Source organism: Hyperolius riggenbachi, chromosome 6 (assembly GCF_040937935.1).
Source record: "Hyperolius riggenbachi isolate aHypRig1 chromosome 6, aHypRig1.pri, whole genome shotgun sequence".
Lineage (NCBI taxonomy): Eukaryota > Metazoa > Chordata > Amphibia > Anura > Hyperoliidae > Hyperolius > Hyperolius riggenbachi.
Genome location: NC_090651.1, coordinates 307,200,041 through 307,218,551, shown reverse-complemented (window position 1 = coordinate 307,218,551; position 18,511 = coordinate 307,200,041).

Genomic DNA, 18,511 nt, shown 5'->3' with positions numbered 1-18,511 from the left:
TCCAGACCTTCATGGATAGATACATTTGATTTCCATTGATAATTTTTGAGTGATTTTGTTGTCAGCACATTCAACTATGTAAAGAATAAAATATTTAATAAGAATATTTCATTAATGTCTAGGATGTCTTATTTTTGTGTTCCCTTTATTTTTTTAGAAGTGTCATACAAGAGAGTCCCGGTTATCTGAAACTCAACTAACCGGTCTTAGTTTGGTAGTCTCAACCCCACAAAATGCAATCAGGTTGGCTGCAGATACCCCCACAAAATGCAATCAGGTCGGCGGCAGATACCCCCACAAAATGCAATCAGGTTGGCTGCAGATACCCCCACAAAATGCAATCAGGTTGGCTGCAGATATCCGCACAAAATGCAATCAGGTTGGCTGCAGATACCCCCACAAAATGCAATCAGGTTGTTGGCAGATACCCCCACAAAATGCAATCAGGTTGACGGCAGATACCCCACAAAATGCAATCAGGTTGGCTGCAGATACTCACACAAAATGCAATCAGGTTGGTGGCAGATACCCCAACAAAAGTTGGCTGCTGATACCCCACAAAATGCAATCAGGTTGGCTGCAGATACCCCCACACAATGCAATCAGGTTGGTGGCAGATACCCCCACAAAATGCAAGTCCCCCCCAGCTTGGAAGGGGGGACAGCGGGCACAGATCAGCGGGGAAGCCTCCTCCCCTCCCTCACCTAGGGGCCCCCCCTTCAGCGCACCCCCCTCCTCCAGGAGTGCAGCCAGCAGCGAGCGGAAAATAGCTTACCGAGCTTCAGAGGATGCTAGCTCCGCATGCCGCTGCTGCCTGCTGGTCTCCATCTCCTGTAGTGATGCTGTCCAATCACGCTCTCGCAGGAAGTATTGGACAGCATCACTGTAGGAGATGGAGACCAGCAGGCAGCAGCGGCATGCGGAGCTAGCATCATCTGAAGCACTGTAGCTATTCTCTGCTCGCTGCTGGCTGCACAGGGGGGTGCACGGAAGGGGGGGTAGGCTTCCCCCCCTCCCCGCCGCTCTGTGCCCAATTTCTCCCCTTCCAAGCTGTGCCCCCCTCCCTCTCAGCTCTGGGGCCCCCAGGAGGCGGGGCAGCTGGGGCCTACTGATGGGACCATCAGTGGTTCGATGGCTCAGTCCGAGCCTGGCTAGGCCTATTTTTAACATTGAGTCTCAAGCAACCAGAAAGCACATTTATCCCCGATAAGTCGATCCTCGTCTGTGCTGGATAACGGAGACGCTATTGTAATACCGCATACACACCTTAACCCCTTAAAGACCGCCTCACCCCAATTGGCGTGAGCGCGGCGGCAGCCCCGGGACTAACGCCAATTCGTGTGCAGTCCTGGAGAGCCGTGTGGGACAGCTATCCCCTCTGGAGTTGCAGGAAATGATCGGCTCTCATAGGCTGATTTCTAGTGATCACTATGATTGGCTATCATGTCTTTTCAAGTCGAAGCCTGCCCCCTGCTGGCTCTGCTCAGGAATCATTATAGCTGAGTCATTATAGCAAAGCCAGACTGAATGCCCAGTCGGGGATTTTATCAGGTCTGATAAGAACCAAGCTGTGCAGTGCAGAATGAAACAGAAAGCATGGTATGTGTTTTCTCTAATGTTCCCCCTGATCTATATGGTAAAATACATGAGGGTGCTTTGTCTCTGGTTCACTTTAAAGCTGCAGTGGCCTAATTGGGGAAAATAGCCTGGTCACTAGGGGGGTGTAAGCCCAGGGTCCTCAACAGGTTAATAGGGTTTAACGTACCCAGTGATATTGTGTGCACCTCAATTGGCGTGAGCGCGGCGGCAGCCCCAGGACCGCCTAACGCCAATTCGTGTGCAGTCCTGGGGGCTTGTTTTGCAGGAGGCAGCGCTGTACTGTGGAGAGCCGTGTGGGACGGCTATCCCCTCTGGAGCTGCAGGAAGTGATCGGCTCTCATAGGCTGATGTCTAGTGATCACTATGATTGGCTAGCGGGGAGGGGGGAGGAAAGGGATCCGGGAAATTTAAAAAAAATCATTTTTATAAAAGAAAAGATGGTAATATTTACAAAAAGAAAGACAAACACCCCAGCAGCAATCAGAGTCCACAAACAGAAAGCTCTGTTGGTGAGCAGAAAGGGGGGGGGGGATCACTAGTGGGCCCTGCAGCGAGGCCTTAAAGGGAACCAGAGACGAAGCACCCTCATGTATTTTACCATATATATCAGTGGGAACATTAGAGAAAACACCTACCATGCTTTCTGTTTCATTCTGCTCTGCACAGCTTGTTTCTAATCAGCCCTGATAAAATCCCGACTGAGCAGTCAGTCTGGCTTTGCTCAGGAATATTTATAGCTCAGTCTGTGTTCTCTCATGTCTTTTCAAGTCCAAGCCTGCCCCCTGCTAGCTCTGCTCAGGAATCATTATAGCTGAGTCATTATAGCAAAACCAGACTGAATGCCCAGTCGGGGATTTTATCAGGTCTGATAAGAAACAAGCTGTGCAGTGCAGAATGAAACAGAAAGCATGGTAGGTGTTTTCTCTAATGTTCCCTGATCTATATGGTAAAATACATGAGAGTGCTTTGTCTCTGGTTCACTTTAAAGCTGCAGTGGCCTAATTGGGGAAAAATAGCCTGGTCACTACGGGGGTGTAAGCCCAGGGTCCTCAACAGGTTAATAGGGTTTAACGTACCCAGTGATATTGTGTGCAATGCATATGTCAATTGTGCATAGCAAATGCAAACACATGAGACATGAGTTTTGTGAATAACATATAACTGTACGTTGCGCATCTACAATAAATACTGTGCATAACGCTTATGCAAGAGAAAAGGTTATGATGGGGGAGACTAGAGCTAACCAAACTACAACTGGACTACAACTACATTGGACTACATTGGAGTGGTCACAAAACCGTCCACTCCGGTTAGCCATGGATGATCCAGTGTGAACAAAACCTAATGGTGGCCACACACGTTATGATTTTACCCAAATTTGATTAAAATGATCGACTGTGTACAAAAATCAAGAGAGAATTTTTTTTCCATATTGATAAATTTGATCGAAATTGTCTTTTTTTTAAATTTAGATTTCAATTGGTAAGGTTGGAAAAATCAGATACATTTTGTCAGAAATGTAATGGTGTGTGAAAGGTTGTATAAAAAACTCGACCTAATTTTAAGTTTAACCACTTCACCACTGAGGGGTTTTACCCCTGACCACCAGAGCAATTTTCACCTTTCAGCGCTCCTTCCATTCATTCGTCTATAACTTTATCATTACTTATCACAATTAAACGATCTATATCTTGTTTTTTCCACCACTAATTAGGCTTTCTTTAGGTGGGACATTATGCCAAGAATTATTTTATTCTAAATGTGTTTTAATGGGAAAATAGGAAAAATGTGGGAAAAAAATTAATTATTTTTCAGTTTTCGGCCATTATAGTTTTTAATTAATGTATGCTACTGTAATTAAAACCCATGAAATGTATTTGCCCTTTTGTCCATCCCTAATTACAAGCCCATAGTTTATAAAGTAACAGTGTTGTACCCTCCTGACATAAATATTTAAAAAGTTCAATCCCTAAGGTAACTATTTATGTATTTTTTTTTTATTGTACATTTTTTTATTTTTTTTTTAATTACAAAAAAAAAAAATGGGAGTGTGGGAGGTAATGAGTTAATTTTTTGTGTAAAAGTAATTTATTTGTATGTGAAAAATGTGTAGGGTGTAGTTTTACTATTTGGCCACAAGATAGAAGTAATAAAAAAAGTGCTTAATTTTTACAATAATTATGTATAAATGATTTAGTCAGTGTCTGCCCATTGTAAAATCTTTCCTCTCCTGATTTACATTCTAACATTTATCACATGGTGGCATTTTTACTGCTGGCAGGTGATGTCAGTGGAAGGAGATGCTGCTTGCTTTTTTGGCAGTTGTAAACAGCTGTTATTTCCCACAATGCAACAAGGCTCCCACAGTGTGATGTCAGAACCATGGTCCTGACATCACACTGTAGGAGGGGTTTCACCACAATATCAGCCCTACAGAGCCCAATGGTGATCCGTTTGTGAAAAGGAAAAGATTTCTCATGGGAAAGGGAGTATCAGCTACTGATTGGGATGAAGTTCAATTCTTTTCAATTCTTGGTTATGGTTTCTCTTTAAGTTGGGGTGTGAACTTGGAGGGGGGGGAGGGGTAAGGAGTCGGGATGATAGCCAGCTCAGGGGCCCCGGAGTGAAATTTGGCTGCAACAAAGGGCCCCTAATGCTGCTTTTTGGTTGGGGTGTGTGGGGGGTTATTATTTTAAACTGGTGACCTTAGCCCGTTTAAAAACGGGCTCGGTCTGTCTCCGCGCGCCTGCCGAACGCATGCGTGCTCCCGACCGTCGCGTGCGCGCACCCGCCGCACGCTCGCACGCCCGCCTGGCTACGGCCTTCTCGTCCTCTCTGTGTGAGGCTGGGTCATAAAAAGCACGGACCCAGCTACACTGAGACAACTGGGACAGTTGCCTATTATTATAGAGGATGCTGCATTCGTTTTTCATGTGTGCTATAGTGGTAATAATCATGCGTGTCTGCACATAGGGGCAAAATGAAGCAGTGGGGCACCTGTCACCACCTAAACTAGGGGTATCAATGTCACTACCTAAACTGGGGGGGGGGGGTCCCTGTCACTAACTAAACTGGGGGCACCTGTCACTAAACATGAGGGGGGGCCTTTCACTACCTAAAACTGCAAAATTTTCTGCGGACGCCCATAGTAATGATCTTTTGTTTTGAATATTAGTAACCATTAACCATATGTCCACCCCCTGCTCACACCTCTGTCACACTAGGCTGCCCTTGAAGAACAGGCTTTGGCACTTGATAACATGCAAATTTTGTATACACAGTACTGGGAAGGGGGGGGGGAGGGGTGTTTCAGAGGTTAAATTTACACTGGAACCTGTGACCATAGCCACAACACTGAGGAAAGGGTTATTTCCCTTGTGGGGACCTGAGTTTACAGACAACCACATAACAATAATACCCTGGCAAAACTTCTAAGCCTTATCCAGGCTATTTAAAACTTTAAAGAAAGTGAACTTTTGCCTAGAGTCCTACTTTAACCAGATGTCATGTCGTCTGCCCAGCTTACATACATACGTAAGAGCATTCCTCACAGACAGACCAATTATGTAGAATTCTCAAGTAGACTTTGTCCAGGGGTCAGTGCAGCAGTAATACAGTAAGTGTCTGACGTGACACAGTTCACGGTCACTGCATGTCATCACTGCTCACATTCACAAGACAGATGAACAGGTCTAATTCTGAGCTTAGGCCACAGAAGTGTTTAAGTGGAGGATGAAAGATCTGCGTCTTCTTCACATCCAGCTACTTCCAGACACATTAATAAAGCAAATGACGCCAGCAGCCTGGAAAACTATTGCGTCTTTACGGCATGTGAAGTGTCACCATTCTGTGCGGAAAAGCAGTAGTCTGTCCTACTGTCTTAAAGAGCCAGTAATCTGAAAACAGAAGTTACCCTTATTGGAGTGTTTTTTTCCTATTCTTTTTCTTAAAGGATATCTGAGGTGAAAATAAACTGATGAGATAAACAATCGTATCTATCCTCCTCCTCCTAAAAATGACTTTTTAAGATATCCCACAGTTTTATTTTAAATTTAAATCAGCTTTTTAAGTTATTACGGTTTCATTGTCTCTGCTCAATGACACATTCATTAAAGGATGCCAGAGCTAAAATCTATCAACTATTGACCCTTTTTTTCTTTTTTTATGGCTGTAATGCCTCATCCGTGAGCTTTATGCTAGTCTGACCCAGTACAACCCAGTCCCGACCCGGACAGAAACGGTCACTTTTATACTGAATGTTTAACTGTTTCAGGCAGAGAAAGAAAAAAAGGAACACAGCATATTTATTTATGTGCTTGGCACTGTACATACACATGTGTCTAACTCATCATGTCACATGTCACCTCGGATGTCCTTTAAAGGGAATCTGAAGTGAAAATAAACTTGTGAGATAATGAATTGCATGTGTAGTACAGCTAAGACACAGAACATTAGTAGCACAGATATGAGTCTCATATTGTTTCCAGTATGGGAAGAGTTAACAAACTTCAGTTGTTATCTGTGCAAAAGAGGTTCTCTGAGCTCACCGAGCTTGATTGGCTACAGTGCTGTTTTCTGAAGCACTTATCTCACCTGTCTCTCACACTTGATTAAGGTTTTTCTGCCAGGAAGTTTGAAGTGTCATTGGCTCTGCTCTGTTTCATCATTTAAAATACAGAGTGTAATTTGTAAACTGCAAATATTACAGAATAATGCAATGTTATAAAAAAAACACCTCTATATAACTGAAAATAAAAATACTAATGTTCTATTAATTTTCCATACTACACATACAATTCATTATGTCATAAGGTTTTTTTCGCGTCACTTTCATGTTAACATACAAAAATACGTGCTTGTCAACAGTAATATCAATGTGAGAAAAAATATATTTTTCTACCCACTCCTCTACTCACTTTACTACACACAAGTGCTGTGAATTCAGCTTGAATAGTAATCAGGACTGATCTGTGCATGTTTCCAAACAGGGCTGTTTCTGGGCACAGATCATCTAGGCAAAGGGCTGAGATGTGCACAAAGTGCTCTGTATTCATGATTCAGGTAGTCTGTAGTACACAGCAAAGTACTGTATATTCAAGCTTTTATAGTGCCCCTATGATGTTTTGCAATGTTTCAGGGTCCCCAATAGTGTAATCCTTGGCTAATTCTACCCCACACATTCTCTCCTGTATACATATGGGGGGGAACTAAATAGCCTATCTCTGTACCATGCATGTTATGGCAGAGCTGGATTTGCGTGCCTGTAACCTAACTGAAGTGTGCACCACTTGATACACTGTCTCTTACATCATTTTGCTGGTCCCATGTTTCCAGAAGAACTGTGACGGTAATAAAATAAAAGATCATTATAGAGCAGGTGTCCCCAAACTTCTTAGACTGACAGCAAATCAACTGTTCTTGAGACTACTGGGAGCTGAAATAGCAACATTTTGACACAATGCTTGCTGATTGCCCATAAGTACACTACATGCATTATATTTTAGTAAATAAAACCCCCACATGAAATAAGTGCAAGATATAGGCACAATCAGAACAGAGGGCATGTGGGGCATATAAGAGACATTCTTAAAAGTACTTCAATACAACAAAAGAACAATTCTAACTAAAAAACAGTGCAGCAAACACCACCTGATATATAAAATGTAGCAATCACCCCCACATATGATATACAGCAAAGAGCCCCACATATGAAATGCAGGAATCACTCCCACATACTAAATGCAGCAAGCATCCCCTTATGAAATCACCAATCATAGGAAATGAGAAAAATAGGAAAAACAAACAATAGGTCTCTACCCTTTCACATGAATCCTTTCACAAACATTAATTGCACATATGTGCCCTGCTAAATAATACCCAATGAATACACAATGGAAAAAAATACACGCCTGTTGTATGTTTTAATGGATATATTGCTGCCAGACGTTATTTTTTGCACTGTACAGGATATAGTCCTGTCCAGTAAGACGGACAGAAAAACTTATTGCCATAGATACAAAAATGCATTACCGTAATTGCAAATCAGCACATTGCACCTTACAGCAGAGAAACACAAACCAAGCCTTTGCTTATTAGCAATTTGCTGTATAAAAATAATTTGCAATGGAATTATTGTTCACTAATATGTTTAAGAATGTATTTCCAAATGAACTATTATGGTTGTTTAGAAAACTTTAATAAAGTTTATATTCTACCTGTGCATTTTTATATCAGTCCTTCCATTCCGTTAGCAGATTTCATGGTTTTCCAGCCTTATGGACAGAAAGACCTCCCAGAGTCTTTCATTTTCTTGGGGAAATTCTGTACATTAGAAAAAAAGATTTAGAAGACTGTACAAAATAGAAACATTTTTTTTCCTCAATGGTAGAGAGATGCTTTAACATGAACTAAGTTTATACTTCAAGGTCCACTAAGTTAACCTTGTTTCAAAAGAGTAAACCGAGGTGATGCAAATAATTCAGATCATTGGCTGTAAAACAAACAGAACTAACACGTGCTACAGTGTTTGCCTACATAATGCACAGAGCAGCTTACAGCCCGAATTCAGCCTCCGTTAAATGCATATGGCGCTGAATTAGCATTTACTATCAAGGCACAATGTTCTGTGATTTCTATGTCTATATATGTTACAATAAAAACACCTGGCTGGTCACACCCCGTCGCTTCATTTCCTTTTGAGACATTGATTTGGATGCTCTCCAGAAAAAGTGAATGATTGGGGACAATGAGAGGGTTAGAAAAAACATATATGGCCCGAACAAATAACGGCTCCTGTTGAGGTTGCAATAAGAGATTGAGAGGGAAGGAGGCTCCCCTCAAAATATTAAATGTTTAAAAAAGTAAGAGGAACTTTCCTCAGGAAATGAGACATATTTCAGGTAAAAAAAAGGGGGTGATTTTATTGAAAAAAAACGCCAGACAATGGCCTCAATTCACTAAGATCATGCTAGAGATAATAAGGCAAGAGAAAACTTACCTCCACACGTGAGAGAGTTATCTTACCTCTTCATTCCTTAAGTTACCTCTCCTCTAGTTAATTTACCTCCTCTGTAGTTAATTTACCTCCTCTGTAGTTAATTTACCTCCTCTGTAGTTATTTTCACATGCAGCTAATTAACAGCCTTACTTTAACTCTGGAGTTATTTTAAGGATTGGAGAGTTAATTTAAAGACAGAAGAGTTAACTTTAGGCTTGCCTGAGGTAAAATGTTTCCTGAATACTACATGCCTTATCACCATGGTAACAACTCTAGAAGAGTTATTAAAGACAGGAGATAAGTTTAGTGAATTGAGGCCATTGTATCTTATGGGTTTAAAGGATGCTTAGGACTGAAGGAGGCGCTCCCAAAAATATAGCATAGTCAAAAACAGTTTAAAGGGTAAAAGGTACTTACCTCAGAAAATGAAACATAGTTCAGGTAAAAAAACAAGGTAATTTTATTGAAAGCACCAGGCAATGCATTACACGGGTATCAACCTGCTTCCTCAGGCCAGTGAACAGTGTCTGAAGGTAAGTATCGCTCGTCTCAGAGCTGTTGTTATTTCATCTAGATGTTTGGAAGAAAACTACCTGCCAAGCTCCTTAAAAGCTGTTTGCAAGTGTACATTACCTTAGACTACCTTACCCACATTTCTGGTCCAACCCCTCGCCACCAGTGGTGCTCAGCAGAGCTCGAATATTCGAGTAGCTCGAATATTCGAGCTCTTTTCCAGCTATTCGAGCTCGGTATTCGAGCTCCGAATAGCTGCAGCTATTCGAATGGGCTATTCGAGTAAACGCGAATAGCCCATTCACTATTCGAGCTATTCGAGCAAACGGCGCTATTCGAGCTCGAATACAGAGCTCGAATAGCGTCATAGCCCAGATTGATGTCCTTAGAGCCAATCAGAGGGCTCCCAGGCCCTCTGACGGCAGCCAATCACAGAGGGGGACCCTGGCCAGCCCCTACCCTATAAATAGCGGCCGCCATGTTCCGTTTCTCCGTCCTTGCCTGAGACTTGCATAGAGAGAGAGTTGCTCCTTTGTGCTTTGGTTTAGCAAGAGCTCTATTGTGGTCATTTACCTAGCGTTTTTGCTCACATACACCTCCTATACACACCTATATTGTTGTTAGTTAGATAGACATTGTATTTTAGTTAGTAGCTTTTGTGTTACATAGAGAGAGACTCAGACAGCTGCTGCAGGCTTACAGCTTTAGGCCTCAGGGCCTTGCCTGTGTGGGCAGCTGTCCTCCTGTCCTCTGTTAGTTTATTTCTCATTAGTATTTAGACAGTATTAGATAGTATTAGACAGTATTTCTGCTGTCCTTTACTACTTAGTGATTGCATTTTGTATTGTAGTTATATACTGTAACTGTACTAGGACACTCACTGACTGTCACTGTTCATAGGCTAGCTCCTGCGTGTGCTTGCACTCACTGTCTGTGTACACACACTCTATTTCCTTCTGAATAGTTATATACTGTAACTGTACTAGGACACTCACTGACTGTCACTGTTCATAGGCTAGCTCCTGCGTGTGCTTGCACTTACTGTCTGTGTACACACACTCTATTTCCTTCTGAATAGTTATATACTGTAACTGTACTAGGACACTCACTGACTGTCACTGTTCATAGGCTAGCTCCTGCGTGTGCTTGCACTCACTGTCTGTGTAGTACACACACTCTATTTCCTTCTGAATAGTTATATACTGTAACTGTACTAGGACACTCACTGACTGTCACTGTTCATAGGCTAGCTCCTGCGTGTGCTTGCACTCACTGTCTGTGTAGTACACACACTCTATTTCCTTCTGAATAGTTATATACTGTAACTGTACTAGGACACTCACTGACTGTCTTCATAGGCTAGCTCCTGCGTGTGCTTGCACTCACTGTCTGTGTAGTACACACACTCTATTTCCTTCTGAATAGTTATATACTGTAACTGTACTAGGACACTCACTGACTGTCACTGTTCATAGGCTAGCTCCTGCGTGTGCTTGCACTCACTGTCTGTGTAGTACACACACTCTATTTCCTTCTGAATAGTTATATACTGTAACTGTACTAGGACACTCACTGACTGTCACTGTTCATAGGCTACTAGCTCCTGCGTGTGTGTGTGCACTCACTGTCTGTGTAGTACACACACTCTATTTCCTTCTGAATAGTTATATACTGTAACTGTACTAGTACACTCACTGACTGTCACTGTTCATAGGCTAGCTCCTGCGTGTGCTTGCACTCACTGTCTGTGTAGTACACACACTCTATTTCCTTCTGAATAGTTATATACTGTAACTGTACTAGGACACTCACTGACTGTCACTGTTCATAGGCTAGCTCCTGCGTGTGCTTGCACTCACTGTCTGTGTAGTACACACACTCTATTTCCTTCTGAATAGTTATATACTGTAACTGTACTAGGACACTCACTGACTGTCACTGTTCATAGGCTAGCTCCTGCGTGTGCTTGCACTCACTGTCTGTGTACACACACTCTATTTCCTTCTGAATAGTTATATACTGTAACTGTACTAGGACACTCACTGACTGCCACTGTTCATAGGCTAGCTCCTGCGTGTGCTTGCACTCACTGTCTGTGTACACACACTCTATTTCCTTCTGAATAGTTATATACTGTAACTGTACTAGGACACTCACTGACTGTCACTGTTCATAGGCTAGCTCCTGCGTGTGCTTGCACTCACTGTCTGTGTAGTACACACACTCTATTTCCTTCTGAATAGTTATATACTGTAACTGTACTAGGACACTCACTGTCACTGTACATAGGCTACTAGCTCCTGTGTGTGTGTGTGCACTCACTGTCTGTGTACTGTACACACACTCTATTTCCTTCTGATTACTGATTGATTATTGTAAATTCTACTTCCTGACAGTTACTACTTACTTACTGTAGTAGGGACACTCACTCAGTCACTGTTTATAGGCTAGCTCCTGCACGTGTGTGCGCGTGCGTGCACTCACTGTCTGTAGTGTACACACACTCTATTTCCTTGTGATTACTACTGATTATTGTAACTTCTAGTTGTACTTCCTGACTGTTACTACTTACTTACTGTACTAGGGACACTCACTCACTCTCTGTTCATAGGCCAGCTCCTGCGCGTGTTTGCGCGCGCGTGCGTGCACTCACTGTCTGTAGTGTACACACACTCTATTTCCTTGTGATTACTACTGATTATTGTAACTGCTAGTTGTACTTCCTGACTGTTACTACTTACTTACTGTACTAGGGAGTCGGGACACTCACTCAGTCACCTCACCCACCAACCCACTCCATTAAAGTACCCCACTTTTCACCCGCCCTTTTCAAAAACTTTTGTGTTTATGCCCAAAACATCGAAGATGTCTGGAAGTGGCAGCCAGCGCAGTTTGGGCAAGGGGAAGGGCAGCAAGGGAATCAGGAGGAGAGGGAGCAGCATTGTGGCAAGCCGCGGGCGCGGGCGCGCCACCATGCACAGTTCCGCAGCAGCAGCGTCAGTGGCTAACATTCCTCCCATAGCCACTGGCCGTGGACGCCTTGGGCGCCGCCCAGCAGGAGCATCTGCAACTCACGCTGCAAAGACACAGCAGCAGCAGCAGCGTGTAGCACCTGCTCCGATTTTCCTCCAGCCGGGTCGGAAACGTCCCATTGAGGAAAAGGATGCAGACACTGTGGTGCAACTGATGACGGAGGATGAGCAGCCCGCCATCAGCTCTGCATCCGAGGCCTCCGCCCTGACCACCACCACCACCCCTGTTCGCAGCAGCCGCCCAGCAGGGCCTGGGGAGGAGGCCAGTTCACCGTCACTCGCCGACCTGTCATTCAGCAGTCTTTTGACCCCAGGCATCATGAGTAAATTGTCTGCTGTTGTTGGCGATCTTGAGGAGGAGATGCTGATGGGCACTTTGGGGGATGAGGGATTGGACAGCAAGACTGTGGCGACAGTCAAGCAGCCCATCCATGCATCAGGAGAGGAGTTTGGGGGGTCATCATCCTAGCAGGACATGTTTCAGGAGGGGGAGGATGATGATGACACGGTGACAGACAGAGACTGGGTGCCACCAGCTCCAGGGGATGTCGTCATCAGCAGCTCTGAGGAGGAGGAGGAGGATGCGCTTGTGGGCCTTGCAAGGAGGCGCATCATTGCAAGCATTGGCAGCAGTAGGCAGGTCCCCCAGCCTGCTGGTGTCTCAGGCTCAGCAGCAGCAGCAGCAGCATCTGCCAGTACCACCACCAGCCGCACCCAAGCCCCCCGCCCAACCACCACAGGGAGACAGGCAGCAGCGGTTCCATGCCGTAGGGGGTCGTTTTTGTCACCAATCTGGCGTTTTTTCACCATGCCCACAGTGTACAGCAAGTACGCCACTTGCAACCACTGTCAGCGGAAGTTGAGCAGAGGTGCAGACCCCTTAAAGTTCAGCACCAGCTCACTCATCAACCACCTTGCTGCGAAACATTTCCACCAGCATGAGGAGCTCCAGAGGCTGAAGGCATCTGGTGCTGGCAGTGGCACCACACCCATCACTGCACAGCCTTCAGCAGCAGCAGCAGCAGCAACAGCAGCCACCTGCCCTCCTGCTCCTCCAGCAGCACCAGCAGGAGTGCGGAAACGCACTGCTCCTCCCCCCTCTGCAACTCCTGCCGCCGACACTGAGGCCTGTTCTGGCAGCCAGTCCTCAGTGGCCTCCTCTGCTGTGTCTGCTGATTCCCGTGCCAGCAAAAGGCCACGCCAGAGCCTTTTGAGCGAGTCCTTCCAGGGGGTGGTTAGGGCTCTGCCTCCCAGCAGCCGTCGCGTGCGGCAGCTGAACGGCTTGCTGGCACGGGCCATGTGCTCCCAACTCCTGCCGTACACGCTTGTGCAGGAGGGGAGCGACATGCGTGCGCTGCTTGCTTGCGCAGCCACAGACTGGCAGCTTCCCAGCAGACACTTCTTCGCCCGCAAGGCCATTCCTGCACTGCACCGCTTTGTGATGGCCAATGTGGAGCGAGGGTTGGAGCACATGGTTGGTGAAAGGGTCCACGTCACCATGGACTCCTGGAGCAGCCGCTTCGGGACAGGCCGCTACCTGTCCTTCACTGTCCACTGGGTCAGCTTGGTGGAAGGGGGTGAGGATGGGAGAGCAGCAGCGGGCACAGCAGCAGCAACACAGTGGGTGGTGCCACCCCGCAGGGTCAGGGGAACTGCAGCAGGTTCCTCCGATCCTCTGCCATCCTCCAACACACCTGGCCAAACCCCCCGCCTCAGCAGCAGCTTGAAGGCCCGCCACTGCCAAGCGCTGCTGCACTTGGTCAGCCTTGGGAAGACCAAGCTGACGGCAACCCATGTGTTGGCCAAACTCCAGGAGCAGGAGAGGATTTGGCTGACCCCCAGAGGCCTCAGAGTCGGAGAGGTGGTGGCCGACAATGGGGCCAATCTGGTTGCCGCAATAGACAGGGGAAACCTGACCCACATCCCCTTTCTTGCCCACGTGCTGAACCTGGTGGTGCAAAAGTTCTTGCGCACCTACCAGGGGATGGGCGAACTGCTGGAAACGGCAAGGAACGTTGTGCGTCACTTCCGGCGCTCGGCTGCAGCCTGTGCGAGCCTGGAAGACGTGCAAAAGGAGCTGGAGCTGCCACGCCATCGGCTGATCCTTGACGTTCCGACTCGCTGGAACTCCACCCTGGCGATGTTGGAGCGTCTGGTTGAACAGAAGCACGCTGTCAACCAGTACCTTGCCCTGGCCACTGTTTCCGCCGCTCGGAGAAGGGACAAGACCAGCAACATCCCGTCCATAGTCCCCGATGATGACTGGAGGCACATGCAGCAGGTGTGCTTAGTGCTGGCTCCCTTTCTGCAGGCCACTAACATGGTGAGCAGGGACCATGCTATGGTCTGCGAGTGGGTGCCCCTGGTTTGTCTGCTGAACAGGGCCCTCGATGCTTTGCTGGAACAGGGAGCGGCAGCCTTGGACCAGCAGGAGCGGCAAGCAGCTGCACAGTCCACCTCTGAGGGGGAGGAGGAGGAGGACTTGGTGGAGGTCCCTGACCTTGCTGCTGATGAGGGGGATCAGCACAGCGCAGCTGAGTTGGTGCGGGGGTGGAGAGAGGATGAGGCGGCAGAGGAGGAGGATGAGGAGGACAGCACTGCCGTCGATGTGCCAGCACACGTGGCCCGCCTCTTCCCAATGGCAGCGCACATGCTGGCGTGCCTGCGCAAGGACCCCAGGGTGATCCAGATGAAGCAGAGGGAGGACATCTGGATCAGCATGATGTTGGACCCACGCCTCAAGGGGAAGTTGAGCCAGTTCCTGCCGCCTGCAGGAGGAGACCCAGCGCAACAAATAAGGAGCTTGCAGCAGGCCCTTGTTGAGCGCTTGGAGGAAGCCTTCCCCCAGCCTTCCACCCCCACTGTCCAGCAGCCAGCACAGAGGCAGCAGCAGGTGCCTGCATCCAGCAGCAAGCGCCCCACAGACCTGCTGTCTCTCAGCCACGAGCTCTACAGGACTGTAGAGGCTCCGGCAGCAGTGACTAGAGAGGAGGTGCATGATGCAGCAGCATCCTCCTCCGGTCACAGCCAGCGCCTGACCCGCATGGTGGCTGACTACATGGGGTCCTACAGCAGGCTTGACAGCGATGCCCCTGTTGATCCCATGGAGTATTGGGTCAAGCGCCTGGAGATCTGGAGCGAGCTGGCGCAGTACGCCCTGGAAGTGCTGTCCTGCCCCCCTTCCAGCGTGCTGTCCGAGCGCTGCTTCAGTGCAGCTGGTGGCGTGGTCACCGAGAAACGCTCACGTCTGTCTCACAAGTCTGTGGACAGACTGACGTTTCTCAAGATGAACCAGGCGTGGGTGGAAGGCGAGTTCCTGGCCCCTGTTGTCGGCGAGAGGGGGACATGAACTGGCTAAGAACCATCGTTAATGTGCCTTACCACCCTTTACCACCTCCTGGCTCCTGCTCACTAAGCCAGCCTGGTTCAGTTTGACTATTACGTCGCCTGCAGCCACACATTTTACACCTACAGTGGGCTGCTGTGTACTGCCCTTCTGCTGTCTGTCTGTGTTTCCCACTGCCAGGGTACACAGAATTACATTCTGCTGCCACTCTGCCACCAGCTATTACGTCAAACAATATATAGCTATATATCTGTGTAATTGGTTGTACAAACAAAACCAAAAAACCATTAAAAAAAAAAAAAAGGTTTAATTTTTCTGAGGTGCCCGGGTTGAAAACTGTGTTGTCCCAGTTGTGTATTGGACACGATGTGGGCTGCACGACCGCTGTCTGGGACCTCCTGTTGTGTTTATTTACAGCCCTGGTATCACCGCTAGGTACCAGGGCTATTATGTCACGCTGCCTGCCTGCTGCCACACTCACACTACTCCTCCATTCCTCCTGCTGCTGCTGTCGGTCTGTGTTTCCCACTGCCAGGGTACACAGAATTACATTCTGCTGCCACTCTGCCACCAGCTATTACGTCAAACAATAGCTATATATCTGTGTAATTGGTTGTACAAACAAAACCAAAAAACCACATTAAAAAAAAAAAAAGGTTTAATTTTTCTGAGGTGCCCGGGTTGAAAACTGTGTTGTCCCAGTTGTGTATTGGACACGATGTGGGCTGCACGACCGCTGTCTGGGACCTCCTGTTGTGTTTATTTACAGCCCTGGTATCACCGCTAGGTACCAGGGCTATTATGTCACGCTGCCTGCCTGCTGCCACACTCACACTACTCCTCCATTCCTCCTGCTGCTGCTGTCGGTCTGAGTTTCCCACTGCCAGGGTACACAGAATTACATTCTGCTGCCACTCTGCCACCAGCTATTACGTCAAACAATAGCTATATATCTGTGTAATTGGTTGTACAAACAAAACCAAAAAACCATTAAAAAAAAAAAAAGGTTTAATTTTTCTGAGGTGCCCGGGTTGAAAAATGTGTTGTCCCAGTTGTGTATTGGACACGATGTGGGCTGCACGACCGCTGTCTGGGACCTCCTGTTGTGTTTATTTACAGCCTGGTATCACCGCTAGGTACCAGGGCTATTATGTCACGCTGCCTGCCTGCTGCCACACTCACACTACTCCTCCATTCTTTCTGCTGCTGCTGTCTGTCTGTGTTTCCCACTGCCAGGGTACACAGAATTACCTTCTGCTGCCACACTGCCACCAGCTATTACGTCAAACAATAGCTGCTCACATTACTCCTCCATTCCTCCTGCTGCTGCTGCTGTCGGTCTGTGTTTCCCACTGCCAGGGTACACAGAAATTGCAGAATTACATTCTGCTGCCACTCTGCCACCAGCTATTACGTCAAACAATAGCTATATATCTGTGTAATTGGTTGTACAAACAAAACCAAAAAACCATAAAAAATTAAAAAAAAAAGGTTTAATTTTTCTGAGGTGCCCGGGTTGAAAACTGTGTTGTCCCAGTTGTGTATTGGACACGATGTGGGCTGCACGACCGCTGTCTGGGACCTCCTGTTGTGTTTATTTACAGCCCTGGTATCACCGCTAGGTACCAGGGCTATTATGTCACGCTGCCTGCCTGCTGCCACACTCACACTACTCCTCCATTCCTCCTGCTGCTGCTGTCGGTCTGTGTTTCCCACTGCCAGGGTACACAGAATTACATTCTGCTGCCACTCTGCCACCAGCTATTACGTCAAACAATAGCTATATATCTGTGCAATTGGTTGTACAAACAAAACCAAAAAACCATTAAAAAAAAAAAAAAAGGTTTAATTTTTCTGAGGTGCCCGGGTTGAAAACTGTGTTGTCCCAGTTGTGTATTGGACACGATGTGGGCTGCACGACCGCTGTCTGGGACCTCCTGTTGTGTTTATTTACAGCCCTGGTATCACCGCTAGGTACCAGGGCTATTATGTCACGCTGCCTGCCTCATTGACTGCCTGCTGCCACACACTCATCCTCCTCCTCCTGCTGCTGAATTTACCTCCTGCTGTCTGTGTGTTTCCACTGCCAGGGAGCACATACAATGGCGCTTCCAACATGCGTGCGCCACCAGCTATTTGTTACGCTCAAAAATAGCTGCATTTCTGTAAAAAAAAAATTGAAAAGAGAAATAAGTGAAGAAGAAGACGATATAGAAGAAGATGAAGAAGATGAAGAAGAAGAAGATGAAGAAGAAGAAGATGAAGAAGATGAAGAAGAAGAAGATGAAGAAGAAGAAGAAGAAGGAGAAGAAGAAGAAGATGAAGAAGAAGAAAATGAAGAAGAAGATGAAGAAGATGAAGAAGAAGAAGATAAAGAAGAAGAAGAAGAAGAAGGAGAAGAAGAAGAAGATGAAGAAGATGAAGAAGAAGAAGAAGAAGAAGAAGATGAAGAAGAAGAAGATGAAGAAGAAGAAGAAGAAGAAGAAGAAGAAGAAGAAGACAATATAGAAGAAGAAGAAGATATAGAAGAAGATATAGAAGAAGAAGATATAGAAGAAGAAGATATAGAAGAAGAAGAAGATAGAAGATAAAGAAGAAGAAGAAGAAGAAGAAGAAGTAGTATATACAGTACTGAACAAAATTCTGGACACAACTTCTCTTTTCACCTTTTTTTTTTTAAAGGAACATCCCCACATAATCACTTGCTGTTGTTACTTGGAAAAAAAGATGTTTCTTGCATCATTCACCCTCAAAACAAGTGTTGTAAGCTATTTAAGGCCAATTCGAATAGTCAGCTCGAATAATGAGCTCGAATACCGACTCGAATAGTGAGCTCGAAGTCCGAGGTCGAATCGAATAGTAAAAATTATTCGACTCGAATATTCGACTGACCTCGAATAACTTACTATTCGAATTCGACCAAACTCGAATTTTAAAAAGGGGTATTTGAGCACCACTGCTCGCCACGTGTGATGCTGCACCCACACTTGGTGTGGATTGGTACAGAGACTGGAATTGCCCACA